Genomic DNA, 24612 nt, shown 5'->3' with positions numbered 1-24612 from the left:
TCCCCCCTCCCCCCCCCCCCCCCAACTGTTGACTCAGGGATCCAGAAGTGGCTGCGCGATCTGTTACAGCCATGCGGATAAGATACCTGTCATCTCGACTGCTGCTGATACGAGGCCGTTGGGATCCAGCACGGCGTTCCGTATTACCCTCCTGAACCTACCGATTCCTTATTCTGCAAACAGTCATTGGATCTCAACCAACGCAAGCAGCAATGTCGCGATACGATAAACCGCAATCGCGATAGGCTACATTCCGACCTTTATCAAAGTCGGAAACGTGGTGGTACGCATCTCTCCTCCTTACACGAGGCATCGCAACAACGTTTCACCAGGCAACGCCGGTCAGCTGCTGTTTGTGTATGAGAAATGGGTTGGAAAGTTTCCTCATGTCAGCACGTTGTAGGTGTCGCCACCGGCGCCAACCTTGTGTGAATGCTCTGAAAAGCTAATCATTTGCATATCACAGCATCGTCTTCCTGTCGGTTAAATTTCGCTTCTGTAATACGTCACCTTCGTGGTGTAGCAATTTTAATGGCCAGTAATGTATATACGGACAGGTCATCCGTTCCAGGAATCGAGGGGTTCGTCTATTTTTGCCTGTTATCGACACTGATACCGGCCTCACAGATTCCAAGACTTTCGGGAATCGGGCGAAACAGCAAGTTTACTATTACCAGTCACTGATTATTTATCTCCACGAGCGTTTCGAAGGTTTAAACTTCCGCCATTAGGTGGATTTACGTGAGCTTGGATGGCGTGTACAGGTACAGCTGCCCATGCAGCTTCAACACGATACCACAGTTCATCACGAGTAGTGACTGGCGTATTGTGACGATCCAGTTGCTCGGTCACCATTGCCCAGACGTTTTCAGTTGGTGAGAGATCTGGAGAATGTGCTGGCCAGGGCAGCAGTCGAACATTTTCTGCATCCAGGAAGGCCCGTACAGCACCTCCAAATTGCGGTCGTGCATTATCGTGCTCAAATGTAGGGTTTCGCAGCGACCGAACGAAGGGTAGAGCTACGGGTCGTAACACATCTGAAATGTAATGTCCACTGTTCAAAGTGCCGTCAATGCGAACAAAAGGTGATTGAGACGTGTAACCAGTGGCACCCCATACTATCACGCCGGGTGATACGCCAGTATGGCGATTACGAATACACGCTTCCAATGTGCGTTCACCGCGATGTCGCCAAACACGGATGCGACCATCATGATGCTGTAAACAGAACCTGGATTCATCCGAAAAAAATGACGTTTTGCCATTCGTACACCCAGGTTCGTCGTTGACTACATCTCCGCAGGCGCTCCTGTCTGTGATGCAGCGTCAAGGATAACCGCAGCCACGGTCTCCGAGCTGATAGTACACGCTGCTGCAAACGTCGTCGAACTGTTCGTTCAGAGGGTTGTTCTCTTGCAAACGTCCCCATCTGTTGACTCAGGGATCGAGACGTGGCTCCACGATCCATTACAGCCATGCGTATAAGATGCTTGTCATCTCTACTGCTAGTGATACAAGGCCGTTGGGATTCAGCACAGTGTTCCGTTTTACCCTCCTGAACCCACCGATTCCATATTCTGCTAACAGTCATTGGATCTCGACCATCGCGAGCAGCAATGTCGTGATACGATAAGCCGCAATTGCGATAGGCTACAATCCGACCTTCGAAGTTGGAAACGTGGTGGTGCGCATTTCTCCTCCTTACACGAGGCATCACAACAACATTTCACCAGGCAACGCCGGTCAACTGCTGTTTGTGTATGAGAAATGGGTTGGAAACTTTCCTCTTGTCAGCACGTTGTAGGTGTCGCCACCGGCGCCAACCTTGTGTGAATGCTCTGAAAAGCTAATCATTTTCATATCGCAGCATCTTCTTCCTGTCGCTTAAATTTCGCGTCTTTAGCACGTCATCTTCGTGGTGTAGCAATTTTAATGGCCAGTAGTGTATCTTTCGCTGGATAGTAATAATTATCCAAATTAAAGTGTTGTAGGACTATCTATAAATACTATTTAAACCAAGTGTAGGTGACTGATGACCTCAGAGGTTAAGTCGCATAGTGCTCAGAGCCATTTAAACCAGGTGCAAATGAGTTTAATTAACAAAAGTTACTCGTATAATTACAGTGTAATTATAAAAAAAGCCAATAACGCGGTGCAAGTCACCTCTGCGGACAATAATATTTTGGGTTAACATTTCTCCTCTCTTGCTCTGTCCGTTTCGCATATAGCCAGTGATGATAGCCAACCAGTAGGAGCAGAAGTAACTTGAACCAATAATCTTTCTTCAGCGTAAGTGTGGAACAGTGCCTTTCTATCCAATGAGGATGGGCCACCAATAGTATCCACAAGAGTTTAGCCAATAAGGCGAATTCTTCTGCATCGGCGCGTGAATATTAGCCTATGACGATGGCCTACCAATGATAGCCGCAAGAATTTCAACCAATACTCCCACTTCTCCAGCACAAATACGGGAAAACTCCCATTTTTAGAAAACGTGACACTGGTCTCTTGACAGTGTTCTAGCAATAGTGGACACTGAAACACCCTGAAGAAGATCCCAGCAGAGGGGTCGAAACGTCGATTATTTTAGAAGGAAATATGACGCTGCCTAACAACCCCGAACGGTTTAACTTTAGTTTTAATTTTAATACATAACTGAACTAAAATCAAATTTGAGCTTATAATCAGCTGCCGTATAATATACAGTACTGTGATCAGAAGTGTCCGGACACTCCTATGTAATGAGGAATTGATTACCAGATGCCAAGAGAGGCAATATAAAAGAAGGTGTAGAGTATTCTGTTGTCGCTAGTGAAGCCCTAACAGGAGAATGGGTCTATCATAAGAGCTCAATGATTACGAACGTGAACTGATCACTGAGTATCGTCTGAGTAACAGATCCGTTAGGGATATCTCAACCATTCTAAAGTTGCACAAATTGACTGTTGGGTATGCGATGATGATGATGATGATGATGTCTAGTTTGTGGGGCGCTCAACTGCGCCGTCATCATCGCCTGTACAAGGTCCCAATTTTTACACAGTCCGTTTTCTTTTCCACAATCCAATCTAGTCACTCTGATAAATGATGATGATGATGAAATGATGAGGACAACAGAAACACCCAGTCTCCGAGCAGAGAAAACCCCCCAAGCCGGGGTCAGGAATCGAACCCGGGACCCAGAGGCAGCAACGCTAGCCCCTAGATCACGAGCTGCGCACGTTGGGGGTGTGGTTGTGAAGTGAGAAAGGAAAGGAAAACCACAGGTAAAGGAATCTCATGTTCTGACAGACAGTGAAGTTCGATCATTGCGGAGGGTGGCTGTAAAAAACCGCATGGTCTTAGAGGAAGGAATCATTCATAAGTACAAGGTAGCACGACGACTGTGCTTAGTGAGTTAAAAGGAATGGGGTGTAGTGCACGAGCTCCCCCTCATAAGCGACACATTTCTGTGATCAGTGCTAAGCGTCACTCGAGGTGATGTACAAACGGACGTCACGGGACACAAGATGACTGGAAACGAGTGATTTCGAGAGATAAATCACGCTATACCCTGTAACTATCCGACGGAAGGATTTAGATTTGACGAATGCCTGGAAAACATTACCTGCCGTCACCTGTTGTCCCAACAGTCAAGTACGGAGCAGGTGGTGTTACGTTTCGAGAGACACTTTTGTGGTTAGAGGATGGTCCTCAGAGGATGGTCCCCTTATTGCGCTTAAGAAAACGCGGAAGGGTATGAATACATTCTACAGCACTGCATACAACGTACACTTGAGGAACAGTTCGGAGACGATGATTATTGTATCACCATGACAATGTACCCTGTCAAAAAGCAGCACCCGTGAGCTATAGTTTATAGACGGTAATACACTGAAGCGTCAAAGAAACTGCTATAGGCACGTGTATTCAGAGATATGTAAACAGGCAGAAGCGGCGCTGCGGTCGACAGCGCCTGTATAAGACAAGTATCTGTCGCAGTTGTTAGATCGATTACTGCTGCTACAGTGGCAGGTTATCAAGGTTTAAGTGAGTTTGAACATGGTGTTATAGTCGGCGTACGAGCGATGGGACACAGAATCTCCGAGGTAGCGATCAAGTGGGGTTTTCCAATATGACCATTTCATGAGTGTATCGTGAATATCAGGAATCCGGTGAAACATCAAATCTCTGATATCGCTGCGGCCGGAGAAAGATCCTCTAAGAACGGGGCCAACGACGATTGAAGAGAGTCGTTCAACGAGACAGAAGTGCAACCCTTCCTCAAATTACTGCAGATTTCAATGCTGGGCCATCAACAAGTGTCAGCATGCGAACCTTTCAACGAAATATCATCGATATGGGCTTTCGGAGCCGAAGACCCACTCGTGTACCCCTGATCACTGCACGACACAATGCTTTACTCCTCGCCTGGGCCCGTCAACACCGACAGTGGACTGTTGGTGACTGGAAACATGTTGGTATGGGTATGGAGACAACCTCAGGAATCCGTGTACCCTGCATGTCAGCAGGGGACTGTTCAAGCTGGTGGAGGCCCTGTAATGGTGTCGGGCGTGTGCACTTGGAATGATATGGGACCCCTGATACTTCTAGGTACGACTGTGACAGGTGACACGCACGTAAGCATCCTGTCTGATCACCTGCATCCATTCATGTCCATTGAGTCCAACGGACTTGGGCTATTCCAGCACGACAGTGCGACACCCCACATGTGCAGAATTACTACACAGTGGCTCCATGAACACTCTTCTGAGTTTAAAAACTACCTCTGGTCACCAAACTCCCCGCACATGAACATTATTGAGTTGAACTGCATGCCTTGCAACGTGCTGTTCAGAAGACATCTCCTCCACGTCTTACTCTTACGGATTTGTGGAGACCACTTTAGGATTCATTGTTTCAGTTCCCTCCAGCACTACTTCAGGCATTAGTCGAGTCCATGCCACGTCGTGTTGCGGCACTTCTGCGTGCTTGCGGGGGCCCTACACGATATTAGGCAGGTGTACCAGTTTCTTTGGCTATTCAGTGTATTTTTAGAGTTCCCCACTTTAGTTGGTAAAAACGGAACCCCTAAGGGATCACTTTGCTATCTGTTTGTTTGTGTGTGTGTGTGTGTGTGTGTGTGTGTGTGTGTGTATGTCTATCTGTTCGTCCCACTGTCCCACTGTTAAAAACGCTTTTTCTCAGAAACGGGTGGCCGTATTGAAACTTCTTTATCTAAATGTGTGTATCTGTACTTAAATTGCAGAATAACTGAGAAGATGGAGCTTCTACGTTATTTGATTCTGAAACAGCAAAGTCAACACTGACCCACAATGTTCTAGTGCAACGCAATCTGACTGCTCAAAAAAATTACAACCTGACTTTAAATAATTAATTCAAAACAATGGCCCTGACTAAAAAGAAATCTTCACAATAACCTATACATTTCATTAAGCACTAACCTTACCGGTGTGGCCGAGCGGTTCTAGACGCTTCAGTCCGGAACCGCGCGACCGCTACGGTCGCAGGTTCGAATCCTGCCTCGGGCATGGATGTGTGTGATGTCCTTAGGTTAGTTAGGTTTAAGTAGTTCTAAGTTCTATGGGACTGATGGCCTCAGATGTTAAGTCCCATAGTGCTCAGAGCCATTTGAACCATTTTTGAACTTACAAAAATCTTCATTACGCGAACTATTGCAATATAGCGAGCGTCAATACTGCCAGCTAAATAAAAGATTCTAACTACTAAATCCACTAAATACTAATAGGCATGTGGTTAGCAAAGGAAAGATTTTGTTGCAAACCAAATAATGTATTTTTTATCTTAATGATGTGACAGATACATAATCATGAATAATTTTCAATTTCAAGTCAGATACTTCCAGATCGCTAGCCTACGCTAACACTTCAGACCTCTACCCTCCATCAATGCTAACTTATCACATTTAACAGCCATTACTGCTGCCTGTTCACCTCCAACTGCCCAACAGTACTTCCATCACTACTGGGGATTAACTTCCAACTGCCCAACACTACTGGCGATTAACTTCCAACAACGAGTCCAACCACCAACAGACTCTCTTACAAAGAAAGCGCAGTCAGAGATCCAATGCAAAGCGCTACACAGCGCCGCCAACACAGAAGCAGCCCACTTACAGTATCAAGTTCAAATTTACGTCACATACTGAGTTCTATGCTTCCTTAGCGATTTAAAGAATTTAAGCGTCTAAGTCAATGTAATTCAAAGATACCGCTATTTATGTCACAAATTGTGATACTCGAAAACTCACTCATCAAAACCTATAGCGTACTTCCTTTTGAACTAGAATTATGCCTAGAAGTAAGGTTTCAGAGTAAAACAAAAGGGAAAAATTCGAAAATTATGAATTTGTAATTATGCCATTTGAAAGCTTTCTTTTTGTCAATTTCTATTCGACTGTCTATCTGTGCCTCCGTCCATTAGGACAACTTTTTCTCAGGAATGGGTAGACGCATTAATTTGAAAAATATAATTTATACCGAAGTCTGGAACAACAAATTATAATCAGTTACACAGACCCCTAACCACCCTCTGCTACCAATTGATACGTCACAACAGGGGTTGGGATAATTTTAGAGAAAAACGCATGGAAGGTGAGCCCACATATTTAGTCAAATGTTCAAATGTGTGTGGAATCTTATGGGACTTAACTGCTAAGATCATGTCGCTAAGCTTACACACTACTTAACCTAAATTATCCTAAGGACAAACACACACTCCCATGCCCGAGGAAGGACTCGAACCTCCGCCGGGACCAGCCGCACAGTCATGTAGCGCCTGGACCTCTCGGCTAATCCCGCGCGGCCATATTTAGTCATTTGTTGTTTCATGGAATACACTCCATTGCTTAACAACAATTATTATGATTACAAATTAAAAACCTTGTCAAAAAGAATAATAACGCTCACAATAATGTAAAGAACTTGAACAGGATCAATTCATTAATAACAGATATTAACAATTTATGTCATTAAGAATGGGGCTTGAAACCAGGAATATTCAATCCCCAAATACAAATAAGAAGTCACACCAGCTATGTGCACCTGCAAGCTGGTTCAACGAACTGATTTTTACCAGTAAAATATATAAATGACTTCAACTAAATGTACTAACAGTTCCCAACCATGGGTAACACCTGAAACAAGTAGAAAACTCTCACCCAAAGTATAGAAAGGATTACAAGTCATGCCTCTGATTGTGGCTGTTGCAAAGCTCTTAACAATCTATAAACCTTAATAAAATCCGTTGAGCAATTAAATATGCAACCCTCCAAAATACAAGAAAAGTTGGAAAAGCATACAGTTTAAAATGTGACTCCCAGCTGATATACACCAGTCATACTGCACCACTTCGTGGACAGCGCCTGTCATGTAGGCAAACTGTTCTGCGTCCACACATCTACACTTAAATACCTGACCTGCTGCCCAGGGGAAAATAAGCATCAATGACTTGCTGTTGCCAGATATACTTGAAGGCACTATAACTAAACTCCACCCGAACAGGCCTTGGAAGGCCCAACGGCACCGACCGACCGCCATGTCATCCACCACCGATAGGTGTCACTGGATGCAGAGTTGGAGGGGCATGTGGTCAGCACACCGTTCTCCTGGCCGTTGTCAGTTTTCCTGACCAGAGTTACTATTACTCAGACTAGCCTCTCCTCACAGGGGTTGAATGCATCCTACTTGCCAACAGCGCCAGGTGGACTCGGACAATCACCCATCCAGGTACTGGTCAAACCTGACGGCACTTCGGAGATCTCATGGGAATTGGTGTTAGCACTGTGGTAAGGCCACTGGCACTTGGTGGTACTAAATCACCTAAAAACATATTACGGGCTTGTAATGCCTATTATTATTAGACAGCAAATGATGTAGAAGCTGATGTAACGTTGTTCTCCAGTAGAAACATCTGCACTTATACCTGTACACACTACATATGTGAGTAACTTGATGTTTTGCAATCATGTACGTGCCTTTTGTTTGTTAACTATTGGCCCTGCTTATCTATTGTGAAGCAATTCTTAAAATAATAGATTTATTTTTGCAATTTAGTTATCAGTTACATATGTCAGAGCGATTCTAAAGGAAAGGATCAAATTTTCGACTATATAATAGATGCAATGCACTTGAGTAGCCTGATTCTGTCAGTTTCAGCGAAACACGGCAGGCAAATTTGCAAGCCTGTTTCATTTTTACTCTCGCATCAATTCCACAATTTAGGTAAGTAGAATGATGGGTATTCTCCCTGCCAGGTTAGCCGAGAGCGCTAATGCGTTGCCTCCAGGACTCGGGTAGGCGCGCCGGCCCTGAATCGAATCTGCCCGCCAGATTAACGATGAGGGCCGGTGTGTCAGCCAGCCTGAATGTGGTTTTTAGGCGGTTTTCCACATCCCTCTAGGTGAATACCGGGCTGGTCCTCACGTCCCGCCTCAGTTACATGACTCACAGACATCTGATACACATCCACACTTTTCCATGATTTATACTAGGCGCAGACAGTTGTGGTACTCTGATTCCGTCCTGGAGGGTACGGGGTGGCGGCATGAAGGGCATCCGGCCACCCCTTCACATTAACATGCCAAATCCGATCTAACCACGCCAACCCCGCGCACAATGCGGGACCAAGGCGCAAGCGATAGATAGAATTATGGGGATTCTACAAATACTTTATCAATGACCAAGTACCACAGTGTGGTATGCTATGTAAACATTTTTTCCTCTGGCATGGTGAGGGAGTCAGTTTATTTTCAATGGTTTTGGTATTGTGAGGAAACACAGTGCAATTGATCTGAAACTGGGGAAACAGGAAGTGTTGCTGAGAGCGGGGGGACGGGAGGGTCAGGTAGCGAATTCATGGAACAGGGACTGCCGATACAACTCGGGAGTCCACTAGGCATTGTCTGGGATTACAACCTCTGGTTGTGTGTGAGTCGCCGGTAGCAGAGTCTCCATTAGGAGGAGGCTGGGGCTGGTTCCGCATGTTTTTGCAGAGCGGCTTTGGAGATTGTCATTGGCCACTTTCGAAATCATGAGGCTCACAAAATAATGGGCTAATCTACTGAACAGCATTTTCCTCATTTGGGAAGTCGTCAGCTACGAGGCTAGAGTCACGATCGTGAAGGCGCGGGATTGGATTGTTTGAATGTGATGTCGCAAGCACAGAGCGAACATGAACGCCTTTTAGTAGTAGGGAAGCGCTGTACGACTCGATGGGCGTCTGAAGTAGAGATGGGTTGTTCTCGAACTAACGGGTCCGAAGGAACGGTTCACCAAGATGAACGGAACGAGCGAGGAACGAATTCTAAGGAACGGTCTTTCATAGTTCACTTCGGTCGCGGCTTTCTACTTACAGTTCCCGGGAACGGGAAACGGTCGGTCTCGTTCCCGAACGGCACGTCGGCCGGTCTCGCTCCAGCCTGTCTCGGTCTCGACCTTGCTCGGCCTTCTTCGTGTGGCCACTCGTCGCCGTTCCACTGCCGACTGTCCATAATAAGTTCAGTATCGAGTTGTTCGTTTCGTTCGCTTCGCACGTCCATTCTAGCTGTTTCAAACCTTTTTTGAAATCTCAACTTCTAGTTCTTTTCGTATTCTATTCAGCTTCCACGACCGGCAATGAAAATGTATTTTATAATTATGCAAATTACATAAAAATTACATGGTATGTGATAGATACATCTTTTCAGGTATCAAAACGGCTTATCAGTTTACTTCACTATTGCGCTAAACAGCAGAAGAAATACTTGTAAAAAGGACGTCGGCACATCCCACACGAGTGACCCTTTTCCGTCTATTTTTGATCGAAGGTAAAACAGCATGTTCATTGTTATGGAAAGCAGACCGACTTACAACCGAATGATGCCCGCGCTTCGTAATCGAGTGTATGATGTCACATTTTGTAATGATAACTCCCACAATATTATTTCAGTGGGACAGGGTGGCGCACGAAAAATCGGCCCCGAGTACTAGACTGCTCATTGTCGCTTACCAGTCGTCATCTGTTGTTTCGAAGTTGTTTGCATTAGCTTATTTGTTGTTTCTTCACTGCCTAATTATTACATGTTTACCTAGTCTGCTCATAGCGGTCAACAAATCGTGCGTAATTGGCCAGCAGTCTGTACTCGCAGCCGGTATTTTTTTTTTACTTTATTGTTATTTTAAAACCTGTACAAATCAGGTAGGCTGGCAGCGGCACACTACGCCGCTCTTCAGCCATAGCGTTTTACAAGAGTATAAAAACGGAGAATGATAATGAACAAAGTGACAGGCAAAAGAGAGAGGTCACAGAGACACAAAAAACACGGAGTCGTTCACACGTGACGATAACAACACTGAAAACACGTTGGCACGGCGCACAGAACACTGACGAATCCGACGGCACAAGTGAACGTAGTAGTGGGACGGCGGACACCAAAAACACTAAACGACGTCACACACACGAGACACAGAAGGCGATGATCTCCGGCGCGCGAATGTTCACTATGCGTGTGCGAGTCCGGGGACCTGCCAAGAGAGGAGGAGGAGGAAGGGGAGTGGGAGAGCGAGAGGGGAGAGCAGAGATCCCATGGGCAAAGGAGAGAGGGGGAGGGAGGAAGGGGGAGGGGAAGCCTGGAGGGAGGGGAGGAGGGAGGGGGGAAAGGAAAGAGAAGGGAGGGGAAGGGAGGGAGGGAGGGTGCCTAAAGGATAGGACACAGGAGGTGGGGGGGAGGATCAAAGTTGATAGGAGGGGTAGATGCAGGGAAGGAGGACATCATCAGGGAGGGGGAGCTGGCGGAAGCCACCTTGGGAGAGGGTAAGGAGGGTTGAGAGATGGAGACCGGGTGGGATGTGGGAATACAGGCGCGGCAGCGGGCGGGGGTGGGAGAGGATCGGGGAGACGAGTGGGTGAGGAGGATCGAGTTTACGGGAGGTGTACAAGATCCGTATCCTTTCAAGGAAAAGGAGGAGGTGGGGGAAGGGGATGACATCGTACAGGATCCGCGTGGGGGAGGGGAGACGGATGCGATAGGCGAGGCGGAGAGCATGGCGTTCAAGTATTTGGAGGGATTTATAAAAGGAAGGGGGGGCGGAGATCCAAGCCGGATGGGCATAACAAAGGATAGGGCGGATGAGGGATTTATAGGTGTGGAGGATGGTGGAGGGGTCCAGACCCCACGTACGGCTGGAGAGGAGCTTGAGGAGACTGAGTCGGGAGCGTCCCTTGGCTTGGATTGTCCGGAGGTGGGGAGTCCAGGAGAGGCGACGGTCGAGGGTGACGCCAAGGTACTTAAGGGTGGGAGTGAGGGCAATAGGACGGCCATAGATGGTGATGTAGAAATCAAGGAGGCGGAAGGAAGGGGTGGTTTTGCCTACAATGATCGCCTGGGTTTTGGAGGGATTGACCTTGAGCAACCACTGGTTGCACCAAGCAGTGAACCGGTCAAGATGGGATTGGAGAAGGTGTTGGGAGCGCTGCAGGGTGGGGGCAAGGGCAAGGAAGGCGGTGTCATCGGCAAACTGGAGAAGGTGGACAGGGGCTGACGGCGGCGGCATGTCCGCCGTGTACAAAAGGTACAGAAGGGGGGAGAGGACGGAGCCTTGGGGCACACCGGCAGAGGGGAAAAAGGTGGAGGAATCTGTGTTATGGATGGTGACATAGGAAGGACGGCGGGAGAGAAAGCAGCCGATCAGACGGACGTAGTTAATGGGAAGGGCGAAGGTTTGGAGCTTGAAGAGGAGACCGGAATGCCATACGCGGTCATATGCACGTTCGAGGTCCAGGGAGAGGAAGATTGCGGAGCGGCGGGAATTAAGCTGTTCGGAAAGGAGATGAGTGAGGTGAAGGAGAAGGTCGTCGGAAGAGAAGGACGACCGAAAGCCACACTGGGTAACGGGAAGGAGGCGGTGCTGGCGGAGATGCTGATGGATGCGTCGGGTGAGGATAGATTCCAGGACCTTGCTGAAGACCGAGGTAAGGCTGATGGGACGGTAGGAGGAGACGGCGGACGGCGGTTTGCCAGGTTTAAGGAACATGAGGATACGGGAGGTTTTCCACAGGTCGGGGTAGTAACCGGTGGACAGGACTACATTGTAGAGCCTGGCCAGGGTGGAGAGGAAAGAGACAGGAGCTTCACGAAGGTGACGGTAGGTTACACGATCGTGACCAGGAGCGGCGTTGCGTTTCGTGCGGAGTGTATCAATGAGATCCTGTGTAGTGATAGGGGCATTGAGTTCCGTGTGTGTAATGTTGTCCAAATACTGGAAACCAGGAGCGAGGGGAGGGACAGAGGTGTTAGTTCGATCGCGGATATCCGGGAAGAGGGAGTAATCAAACTGGGGATCATCGGGGATGGAAAATACATCAGAGAGGTAGGAGGCAAAGTGGTTGGCCTTACTAAGGGTGTCAGGGAAGGGGTGATCATCATGGAGAAGAGGATAGTAGGGGGAGGGTTTAGTTCCAGTAAGGCGACGGAAGGCTGACCAGAACTTGGACGAGTTGATTGGTAGGGTAACATTTAAACGGGTGCATGTCTGTCGCCATTCCCGGCGTTTCTTAGCCGCGAGCAAATTGCGAATGTGTCGTTGGAGTTGCCGGTGGCGTTGTAGTGTGTCCAGGTCACGCATGTGGAGGAAGGCACGGTAGAGACGGCGGGATTCATGGAGGAGGAGGATGGCCTGTGGGGGTAAGGTAGGACGGTGGGGGTGGATGGCGACAGTAGGGACGTGGGCCTCCACGGCCTCAGACAAGGTCTGCTGGAGAAAGGAGGCAGCATGGGTGACATGATCGGGGCGGTGGTAGGTGAAAGGGTGGCTGTCGACCTGGGTGGAGAGGGTATCCCGGTAGGCATTCCAGTCGGCACGGGAATAGTCATGGACATACTTAGGGGGAGGGTCAGTACGAGGGTCGGGGCGAGGGCGACGACCGTCTGAAATGGTGAGGAGGACAGGGAGATGGTCGCTACCAATACGCTCGAGGACATCCACCGTTATGCGGCCAAGGAGGTTGGGGGAGGAGAGGATAACATCAGGAGTGGAGTTGGATTCAGGATGGGTGTGCTGGGGGATGGGGATGAGGTCGCCTTGAAGGGAGGAGAGGAACCGATGCCACCGCCGTAACTGGGCGGCGGAACGACTATGGATGTTGAGGTCGGCGGCGATCACGTAGGAGGAGAAGGTACAGTCAATGTGGGAGAGGAAGTCGAAGGGAATAGGGGTGTTAGGGCGGACATACATGGTGGCGCAGGTAACGGTAAGGCCGGGGAAGAAGAGACTAAGGATCAGGTGTTCGGTGGGGTCGGGAAGGAGAGGTTGGAGCCGAACGGGGATCTGGCGGTGGTGACCAATGGCAACTCCGCCACACGCTATTGGGAGTGGGTTATCGGAGTGGTGGAGGAGATAGGGTGAGGTGTGGATGGAGTGGTGGGGTTGGAGGAAGGATTCATTGAGGAGGAAGGCATCCACGTGGTGGGTGGCAAGGGTGTGCAGGAAGAGGTTCTTGTTGGCGGAGAGGGAGCGGATATTGTTGAAAAGGATACGTTTCTGTCGCGCCATGACAGGGATTTAGACGAGGGTGTCAAAACGGGAGAAGGTGAAATGGGCCTGGTTGTTGGAGTACGTGGCGTACATCTTGAGTTGGAAGATGGAACAGGCGGCAAGGGAGATCTGCTGGAGGGTGTGGGGGCGCTGAAAGGGATGAACATTTTGAAGGACGATGGTGATGAACCTGATGATGTCCTCAGCGGTGGGGGTGGGACGAAGGGAATTGCCAGGAGGGGTGGGGGCGTCCAGGGGACGGACAGGGACGGTGAGTTCAGGAGTGGTCAGAGGGGGTCGGGCTTTACACTTTTGGGAGTAGGTGGGATGGGGGAGATTGCAGGTATTGCAGGAAGGAGGGGATTGGAGGTTAGGGCACTGCCTGAGGAAGTGTGCTTGCCTACAATGCGGGCTGGTGGGGGCCTCGCGGCACTCAGCTGTGGGGTGCGCATTATAGCGCAGACACCTCTGGCAGCGCAGGGATTGAGGAGGGGAACGGGAGGGGTCAACCTTATAACGCTGGTTAAAAAGGAGGGCACCCTCCTTCAGGAGACGGTCTATGGAGGAGGCGTGCTCAGAAAAAACCCGCATAAGGCGGGTGGGGCCGGCAGCGTTATGGATCCGGCGAACCGCACGCACCTCCAGATGGGGATGGGCCTGAAGCTCCGCCAACACCTCCTCGTCCGTGATCACTGGACTGAGCCGAGTGATCACGGCGGTGAGGGTCGGCGGGCGACGCGGAGGTTGGGGTTGGCGTGAGGGAGGTGGCGAGGGAGCAGGGGTGAGAGAGGTATGAGGGCCAAAGTGGGTGACAGGGATGCGGGAAAGGAGGTCCGTGTGGAGGGTAGGGCTGGGGGAGGAGATGAGTACCGAATCACGGCGAGGAATGAGGAGGGAGATGGGGGCACCAGGACAATTCTGGCGAAGGAAGAGGGTGAGGTTCCGGGCTTCAAGGAGGGAGGGATCCGGACGGGAGAGGAGGTAGCGGTAGGAGGAGGGGGTAGAGGAGGAGGAGGAGGGGGCAGGGATGGGCGGGGAGACATCCATGGCATCTGGGGTGGGGGAAGGGGGACGAGGCGGAGCCTTTATGGGAGCAGACGAGGCAGGGGTGCCACTGGGGCGCTTGACGGCGGCGGAAGAGGTGTGGGGGATGGGGACAACTGGAATGTGGCGGGGAGTGGCAGGTCCCGGGGCTGGAGTCGGCGCCGGAGATGGTGACGGTGACGGTGACGGCGAAGGCGACGGCGACGATGACGGTGACGGTGGCGGCGGTGATGGCGAAGGTGACAGGGAGAGCTGGGCGTGGACAGTGGCCCGACGGGCCACCACCCTAGCGGGAGCTGCAGTGACAGGCTGGGGGAGTGGGGGGAAAGGATCAGAACGAGAGGAGCGGGAGGAAGAAGCGGGAGAGGGGGCGACAAAGAGCGAGGGCGAAGGGAGAGTGAGAAGAGGTGGGATGGAAGGAGGGGGGTAGGACTGGGCACACCACGTTATAGTGGTGGAGGTGGCGGAAGGGGAAGTGTAAACAGTGGCGGTGGTGGTAGTGGTGGCGGTGGTGGTGGTGGTGGGGGAGGACATGATGACAGGGAGAAACAATAACGCACAGAAGGAAAAGGGAAGGACACAAACCGGGGACAGACGAAGACAAAGACGGAGGAAGACGAAGGCGGCCGAAGACCAGTGTCGGACGGCGACGACGGCGCCGAGCACCGGCTGGCGGCGGCGGCGAACAGACGGACGGACGGACGGACAGCAGGCAGCAGCGGTAGCCGCGGAGACGGACAGCGAGCAGGCAGGCGGACGGACGGACGAACAGCTACAGCAGTAAGCGGCGGGCAGACGGGCAGCCAGCCAGCCAGCCAGACAGACAGACGGACACAATCGTCGAAGACGGAGATTGCAACCTGAGAGTAGCCCAGGCTTTGCAAGCTGACGCCTTCGAATGAGGGGATCCAACCCTCTGATGGCCGGTATTTCGTGCACCACCTTATATTACTTCACTGCGATCAGTTGCGTAAACGAGATATTTTGCTGAATCAAGCAATTTACAGGTGAATGAGAATTCTATTTGATTTTGAATTTATAAACCTGTATTCAGCTGACAAAGTCTTGTTCCTCCTACCACCGAACTTCACTAATTCTCGCTGTATCTAACTTTAAGCTATCCACTTTAAATTGTAAGACATAGTGATGGGCTAAACTGCGATTTTCCGATATCAGTGATTTCTGTGAATGCTACTTTTCAGTATCTGTTATTCTTAACTGTGATTTGTCGCAGTTAAGAGTCGCAGTTAAGGAACATAGGTCGTGTATCCCTCCGCCACTGCTATTTCTGCGATTTCTGCTACTTCTGCGATTTCTGTGACTCCTGCGACTTACCACCGTACGAAAAAGTTACATCTGTCAAGACAGAAAATTGCATCGCAACAAAACTGTCATTGGCAAGTATGTTTTACGTTTTTTCTTCCGTTGGCTTTAATTTTGTATTAAAGAAACAACTGTGAAAATATTAATAATGTAATTAATATGTAAGTAGCCGTACAGTACCGTAATAGTTCGTATTTAGAAAATGAATTCTAACATATTGTTATGTTCACAGGTACCTGAACTACATTTCAGTCACTCAGTAAAGTGATAACTCAAAATATCATTGTCAACAGATCTGAAGAAATTGCCACTGCGTCTTTAGACCGTTTTCGTCAGACGAGAGGTTAGTTTCTAAGCGTTTCGATGGACTTAATTACTTCAGTGACATCGTTCTTGCAAATGTGATATTCATGATAGCAAATATTAGCAATCTACTCTGTCAATTATATTGCTAGTAATTAATGACAGCAACAATTGTTTCATAATCCTTGTGTTTTTGCCCGCATCTCGTGGTCGTGCGGTAGCGTTCTCGCTTCCCACGCCCGGGTTCCCGGGTTCGATTCCCGGCGGGGTCAGGGATTTTCTCTGCCTCGTGATGGCTGGGTGTTGTGTGATGTCCTTAGGTTAGTTAGGTTCAAGTAGTTCTAAGTTCTAGGGGACTGATGACCATAGCTGTTAAGTCCCATAGTGCTCAGAGCCTTGTGTTTTTGCAGACACAGTTCTGACTCTGATTACTGGTTGCTGTACGTATCTATCCACATCAAGGATGTTGAGAGAGGCCCGTGAAGATTCAAGACAGCTCTTAGAGGATTTGCAGTTTAAAAGTGAAACAATTGTGAAATAAGTGTGTGAATGATTAAACTGTGTTTTATTGAAGTAGTTGTGCGATTTTAAAGGAATAATAAATGTCAAATACAGTGAGTGAATAATAAAAATCTCATTTTCCACATGTTTAAGCCGTCCTATACCCATAATTTTCCGCCACTTACTTATTGGTAAACACTTGTTGGAGAGTGACATGCCGCCCCCCCCCCCCCCCTTTCTCCACAATCTTGGTGTGACACTGACCTGTAACATATCCCGAAGTCTACAATATGCATTTTGAGGCTGTTGATATGAAAGTGGGAAGTACAGATCTTCCAGTTAAATCAGGAATAGCTTAAGTGCATTACTTGAAAGTAACACAGGAAAAGCTTACTTATGTAGGTGGTAGTAGTGTTGGCAAAAAGTTCTTGTGTGTGAAGTTGCCAGGTATAAAACTTTTCTCCCGAGTCTTGAACTGTGTCGGAACAAAAGTGAGGCATTCATATGACTGTTTTCATTTCTCTACACTTATACAGATGTCTGAGTTCTGCTGTGTTAACATTGCAAAGTCCTGTAGGCATGTGGAGTATTAACCAAAACTGTCATATTGGAAGCAGAATCAAACACATTTGTTACGTTACTTGATATTTTCAAGAGAAAAGGGCAATGTTGCTTCTTATTAATATAATACATTCAGAGTCACAGCAGTATTTGACCAACCATAACTGATGCTGAATGTGCATGTCGTCATATAATATGAAGGGCTTATTTCAATAGTGGTACAAGTCCATTACCTCCACTTTTCTGTCTATAATGCTTCTGAAATTAGTGATCCAAACAAACATAAATAAAGGTTCATCTCTAGCAAGAAGCCATATGCTTGAATATTTCTGGTATCTCAACTGCAGATTTTTCAGCGCTCATTTAACTTTACGACTCTGTATCTCAAAATGAACAAAAATGGACTTGTACCACTATTGAAATAAGCCCTTCATATGCACACACAGCACATCGATCTCGTGAGGCACAAGGCTCTCATAACGAAGTACGTACGTCGGTCAACAGATGACACTAGGTGATGTCTGCGCTTTTTAGTTGCTACTTGCGACTCTTAGTTGCGACTTGTCACGGAAATCGCAGTTAGACTCGATACCGTATCGCAGAGATGGACGTAGTACGAACTTTGGCCAACAGATGGCACTGTTAACTGCGCATTTAGTTGCTACTTGCGACTCTTAGTTGCGACTTGTCACGGAAATCGCAGTTGGACTCCATAGCGTACCGCAGAGATGGACGTAGTACGAACTTTGGCCAACAGATGCCACTGTTAACAGCGCTTTTTAGTTGCTACTTGCGACTCATAGTTGCGACTTGTCACTGAAATCGCAGAAAGCAGTGCTAAATTCGACCAATAGATGGCTCACGTCTTTGAATGTGAAATACTACTTGCGACTGCTAACTGTGACTGAAATCGCAGTTAGATTCTGTAAAGTTGCTACTGTGATATCTGTGACTTCTCAGTCACTGTGATTTCTAACATACGCGATTTCCTGCCCACCACTGGTAAGACATTTCCAGGGGCAGATGTGGACTCTGATCACAATCTGTTGGTTATGAACTGTAGATTAAAACTGAAGAAACTGCAAAAAGGTGGGAATTTGAGGAGATGGGACCTGGATAAACTGAAAGAACCAGAGGTTGTAGAGAGCTTCAGGGGAAGTATTAGGGAACGATTGACAAGCATGGGGGAAAGAAATACAGTACAAGAAGAATGGGTAGCTCTGAGAGATGAAATAGTGAAGGCAGCAGAGGATCGAGTAGGTAAAAAGACGAGGGCTATTACCAGTCCTTGGGTAGCAGAAGAGATATTGAATTTAATTGATGAAAGGAGAAAATATAAAAATGCAGTAAATAGAACAGGCCGACAAAAAGGAATACAAACATCTCAAAAATGAGATCGACAGGAAGTGCAAAATGGCTAAGCAGGGATGCCTAGTGGACAAATGTAAGGATGCAGAGGCGCATAGCACTAGGGGTAAGACAGATACAGCCTACAGGAAAATTAAAGAGACGTTTGGAGAAAGGACAACCACCTGCATGAATATCAAGAGCTCATATGGAAACCCAGTTATAAGCAAAGAAGGGAAAGCAGAAAGTTGGAAGGAGTATATAGAGGGTCTATACAAGGGCGATTTTATTGGGAACAATATTATAGAAATGGAAGAGAATGTAGATGAAGATGAAATAGGAGATATGATACTGCGCGAAGAGTTTGACAGGGCACTGAAAGACCTAAGTCGAAACAAGGCCCCGGAAATAGACAACATTCCATTAGAAAAACTGACTGCCTTGCGAGAGCCAGGCCTCAAAAAACTCTACCATCTAGCGAGCAAGGCGAAATATCCTCAGACTTCAAGAAGAATATAATAATTCCAATCCCAAAGAAAGCAGGTGTTGACAGATGTGAAAATTACCGAACTATCAGTATAATAAGTCACAGCTGCAAAATACTAGCACACATTCTTTACAGACGAATGGAAAAACTGGTAGAAGCCGACCTCGGGGAAGATCAGTTTGGATTCCGTAGAAATATTGGAACACGTGAGGCAATACTGACCCTACGACTTATCTTAGAAAATAGATTAAGGAAAGGCAAACCTACGTTTATAGCATTTGTAGACTTAGAGAAAGCTTTTGACAATGTTGACTGGAATACTCTTTCAAATTCGGAAGGTGGCAGGGGTAAAATACAGAAAGCGAAAAGCTATTTACAATTTGTACAGAAACCAGATGGCAGTTATAAGAGTCGAGGGACATGAAAGGAAAGCAGTGGTTGGGAAGGGAGTGAGACAAGGTTTTAGCCTCTCCCCGATGTTATTCAATCTGTATACTGAGCAAGCAGTAAAGGAAACAAAAGAGAAATTCGGAGTAGGTATTAAAGTCCATGGAGAAGAAGTAAAAACTTTGAAGTTCGCCGATGACATTGTAATTCTGTCAGAGACAGCAAAGGACTTGGAAGAGCAGTTGAACGGAATGGACAGTGTCTTAAAAGGAGGATATAAGATGAACATCAACAAAAGCGAAACGAGGATAATGGAATGTAGTCGAATTAAGTCGGGTGATGTTGAGGGTATTAGATTAGGAAATGAGCCACTTAAAGTAGTAAAGGAGTTTTGCTATTTGGGGAGCAAAATAACTGATGATGGTCGAAGTAGAGAGGATATAAAATGTAGACTGGCAATGGCAAGGAAAGCGTTTCTGAAAAAGAGAAATTTGTTAACATTGAGTATAGATTTAAATGTCAGGAAGTCGTTTCTGAAAGTATTTGTGTGGAGTGTAGCCATGTATGGAAGTGAAACATGGACGATAATTAGTTTGGACTAGAAGAGAATAGAAGCTTTCGAAATGTGGTGTTACAGAAGCATGCTGAAAATTAGGTGGGTAAATCACATAACTAATGAGGAGGTACTGAATAGAATTGGAGAGAAGAGGAAATTGTGGCACAACTTGACTAGAAGAAGGGACCGGTTGGTAGGGCATATACTGAGACATCAAGGTATCACCAATTTAGCATCTGAGGGAAGCGAGGAGGGTAAAAATCGTACAGGAAGACCAAGAGATGAATACACTAAACAGATTCAGAAGGATGTAGATTGCAGTAGGTACTGGGAGATGAAGAAGCTTGCACAGGATGGAGTAGCATGGAGAGCTGCATCAAAGCAGTCTCTGGACTGAAGACCACAACAACTACAACGAGAATTCTGTTATGAATAAAAACTCTGCACTCCAGGGGTAGGCAAGTGCCCACTCTTGGCACCTTCAATCTTCAATCAGCTATACTACTAATTTTCAATTTTTCATGAGAACCATATACCAAGCACAATGAACGGTGAACGAGTAGAAAGAGTGATCACCAATGAATTAGTTCCCAAGAATGAACGACTTTGCACATCTCTAGTCTGAAGATGATGCACTGTTTTGTGAGACCCTGTTTTGAATGAAACCCTCACTATAAAGCCGCAGTGCTTTTCGCAATTTCTTTATCGGAAAAAGAGACCACTCAGTGAGAAATAGAGTGCAGGACGGAGAAGTAAGAGGGGCGTTTTGGGAGATTCGGTCGCCAGACGTAGGTGAGGGTATTCATATGTCCGGAACCGTACCAGGTGCGAGAGGAGTCGGAGATTCGATTGCAGACTTCAGTTGAGGTGGACACCGGCGCAGCTGAGCAGACGACAGTAGTGGAGTAAGGCGATTTGTGGCACATTTTGTTAGTTCAGGTTGCCTACATGAGGGGCAGGTATGCACTCAGGGGCAAACCTATTGTTCTCTGTTATCTGTCAATCAAAGGAGAACAAAGGTTTGCCCCTGAGTGCATACCTGCCCCTGATGTAGGCAACCCATGCTAATAAAATGCGGCACAAACCACCTTGTTCCAATACTAATGACCAGGGGATGCAGCTGCAAACATGCCCACGTCTTCTCTGCGGATCCTCACCCGTGTCAGCGCCGTTCATCACGCTGAACGTGAATTCACGGTGAGCACCACAGATGGCACTATCGAGACATGTGAGTTTGTCCGGCACTCAATGTACTCGATATGACTAACAGGATCAGAGTGCATGCACTTCACTATCAGTCACCAAGCTTCTACTCACTGTTTCTGTAAGGAATTCGTCAGGTGAACCGCCACACGACCAGATAGGAAATCGAGACACTCGAACAGTTCTTTCATCCTACAGTCACAACCACGGGTAGAAACATAACCAACCGAAGACGCTGCTAGCTAAGGCAAAACCATCTACGGTGAGCTAATACACACTCACAAGCAACAACATCGGGAAGCTGCGGAATATGAGCAATACTGACTGGATATGCCACAGTCGACCAGCAGGCAACAGTAGGGAAGCCGAAAAGCTCTCACACTAACGCACAAACAAACCACCTACACTGTGCCTCCGGTGTATCATCTATCTGACACCAGCCGATGATGAAGCCAACTGTTACAGGTATGCTGATACTGATCGAGAAGTCAACGGCTGTACCCAGATGCAGCTGCCGAATAACAATGCCTCACAACGTCAAACGTATCGGCCTGCATGATACCGACCACTAACTTACCCAACTCTTGCGTAATCTATCGCAGATAGCAAGCACTTTGCTACTGCTCTTACAATCCGACACGACTATTGCAGAGGTTCTATTCCCTTGGCTCTTGCCTTGGCATTATTTTTCCTCTGGCCTTCAACCGGCTATACTTCGTTCAACTTTCCAACCACTCCATCTCTAGTTGAGCTCGTATTAATGGTTAATCATAACCAAACGTACGCAAACATCGCAGCACTCACATCCAGCGAAGATCTCACGTAGTGAAAACCGACCAACATGCAGGGCTGGCAGAACACGTTTTTTTTTTTAAATTTCGGGTCTGCGCGGACGCAATCCCGACTTCCAAAAATTGTGCGCCCGAGTTACGCGCATTTTTTTTATTTATTTAAGAACAGAACATCATTCAATCAATATATGTACAGAAAAATGTAATTTTGAATAGCTGGTCAGTATTTCACATAATCGAAATCCTTTAAGAACAGACATAAATACGACTGACATGTGTGACAAGCTATTTACAGAAACCTTTTAGTAACAATTCTAAAAAAAATCAGTATGTGTTGTAAAATGTAAATACAGGGTGTTTCAAAAATGACCGGTATATTTGAAACGTCAATAAAAACTAAACGAGCAGCGATAGAAATACACCGTTTGTTGCAATATGCTTGGGACAACAGTACCATTTCAGGCAGACAAACTTTCGAAATTACAGTAGTTACAATTTTCAACAACATATGGCGCTGCAAGTGATGTGAAAGATATAGAAGACAACGCAGTCTGTGGGTGCGCCATTCTGTACGTCGTCTTTCTGCTGTAAGCGTGTGCTGTTCACAACGTGCAAGTGTGCTGTAGACAACATGGTTTATTCCTTAGAACAGAGGATTTTTCTGGTGTTGGAATTCCACCGCCTAGAACACAGTGTTGTTGCAACAAGACGAAGTTTTCAACGGAGGTTTAATGTAACCAAAGGACCGAAAAGCGATACAATAAAGGATCTATTTGAAAAATTTAAACGGACTGGGAACGTGACGGATGAACGTGCTGGAAAGGTAGGGCGACCGCGTACGGCAACCACAGAGGGCAACGCGCAGGTAGTGCAGCAGGTGATCCAACAGCGGCCTCGGGTTTCCGTTCGCCGTGTTGCAGCTGCAGTCCAAATGACGCCAACGTCCACGTATCGTCTCATGCGCCAGAGTTTACACCTCTATCCATACAAAATTCAAATGCGGCAACCCCTCAGCGCCGCTACCATTGCTGCACGAGAGACATTCGCTAACGATATAGTGCACAGGATTGATGACGGCGATATGCATGTGGGCAGCATTTGGTTTACTGACGAAGCTTATTTTTACCTGGACGGCTTCGTCAATAAACAGAACTGGCGCATATGGGGAACCGAAAAGCCCCATGTTGCAGTCCCATCGTCCCTGCATCCTCAAAAAGTACTGGTCTGGGCCGCCATGTCTTCCAAAGGAATCATTGGCCCATTTTTCAGATCCGAAACGATTACTGCATCACGCTATCTGGACATTCTTCGTGAATTTGTGGCGGTACAAACTGCCTTAGACGACATTGCGAACACCTCGTGGTTTATGCAAGATGGTGCCCGGCCACATCGCACGGCCGACGTCTTTAATTTCCTGAATGAATATTTCGATGATCGTGTGATTGCTTTGGGCTATCCGAAACATACAGCAGGCGGCGTGGATTGGCCTCCCTATTCGCCAGACATGAACCCCTGTGACTTCTTTCTGTGGGGACACTTGAAAGACCAGGTGTACCGCCAGAATCCAGAAACAATTGAACAGCTGAAGCAGTACATCTCATCTGCATGTGAAGCCATTCCGCCAGACACGTTGTGAAAGGTTTCGGGTAATTTCATTCAGAGACTACGCCATATTATTGCTACGCATGGTGGATATGTGGAAGATATCGTACTATAGAGTTTCCCAGACAGCAGCGCCATCTGTTGTTGAAAATTGAAACTACTGTAATTTCGAAATTTTGTCTGCCTGAAAGTGTACTGTTGTCCCAAGCATATTACAACAAACGGTGTATTTCTATCGCTGCTCGTTTAGTTTTTATTGCCGTTTCAAATATACCGGTCATTTTTGAAACACCCTGTATGTGCATCAGGTAAGAAGCTAATAGAAAATGGAAAACACAAATGAGGAGAGAGAAACAAAAGGGATACTCCTAGCGGAAGTATTCACTGTAAGTGAAGCGTCCTCTGATATCCGTACAATAACGCAACTGATAAAGTCTTGGCAAAATTTTCGCGGTACTGCGGTGAACGGTGCAATCGTTGATGACATTCCCACATGTAGGCCATGTACTCCACGGCGTCACTGACTTGTAACTCAAAAATGGCGTAGGCAGTGTGTCCCAGCAGCCAGGCCACGGCGTTGCACTTCGTTTTTGGGTGCAGCTTAAAGTCAGGAAAGAGAATCCACATTGGCGCCACACTGGAAGGAGCAGTCTGGTCGATAAGCCCCACCGTCAATCGGCACAACTCCCAGACTCCCCACACGTAGCGGCACGCTATACGGTAGTCTCTGGTGTCGGCAGCTCCACACCGGCTGTACTCGTTCGTCTGGCTGAGGTGAATGTCTGCTGGACGCTGCTTAGTCGGAAAGGTGTCATTGACGACTCTGCACCACAACGAACTGATGTCCGATGGCAGGAATGGGTTGTTAATATAAGCCCATACCTGCTTCCAGACGTCCGTCGGCATCCGTATTTCCTGTTTGTGCGCTGGTGGACGTGTTGGTCATCATGCCTCTGTGGGCGCGGCCGGGCTCCA

The sequence above is a fragment of the Schistocerca nitens genome, chromosome 4 (assembly GCF_023898315.1).
Source record: "Schistocerca nitens isolate TAMUIC-IGC-003100 chromosome 4, iqSchNite1.1, whole genome shotgun sequence".
In the NCBI taxonomy this organism is placed as follows: Eukaryota; Metazoa; Arthropoda; class Insecta; order Orthoptera; family Acrididae; genus Schistocerca; species Schistocerca nitens.
This window is presented reverse-complemented; position numbering follows the sequence as displayed.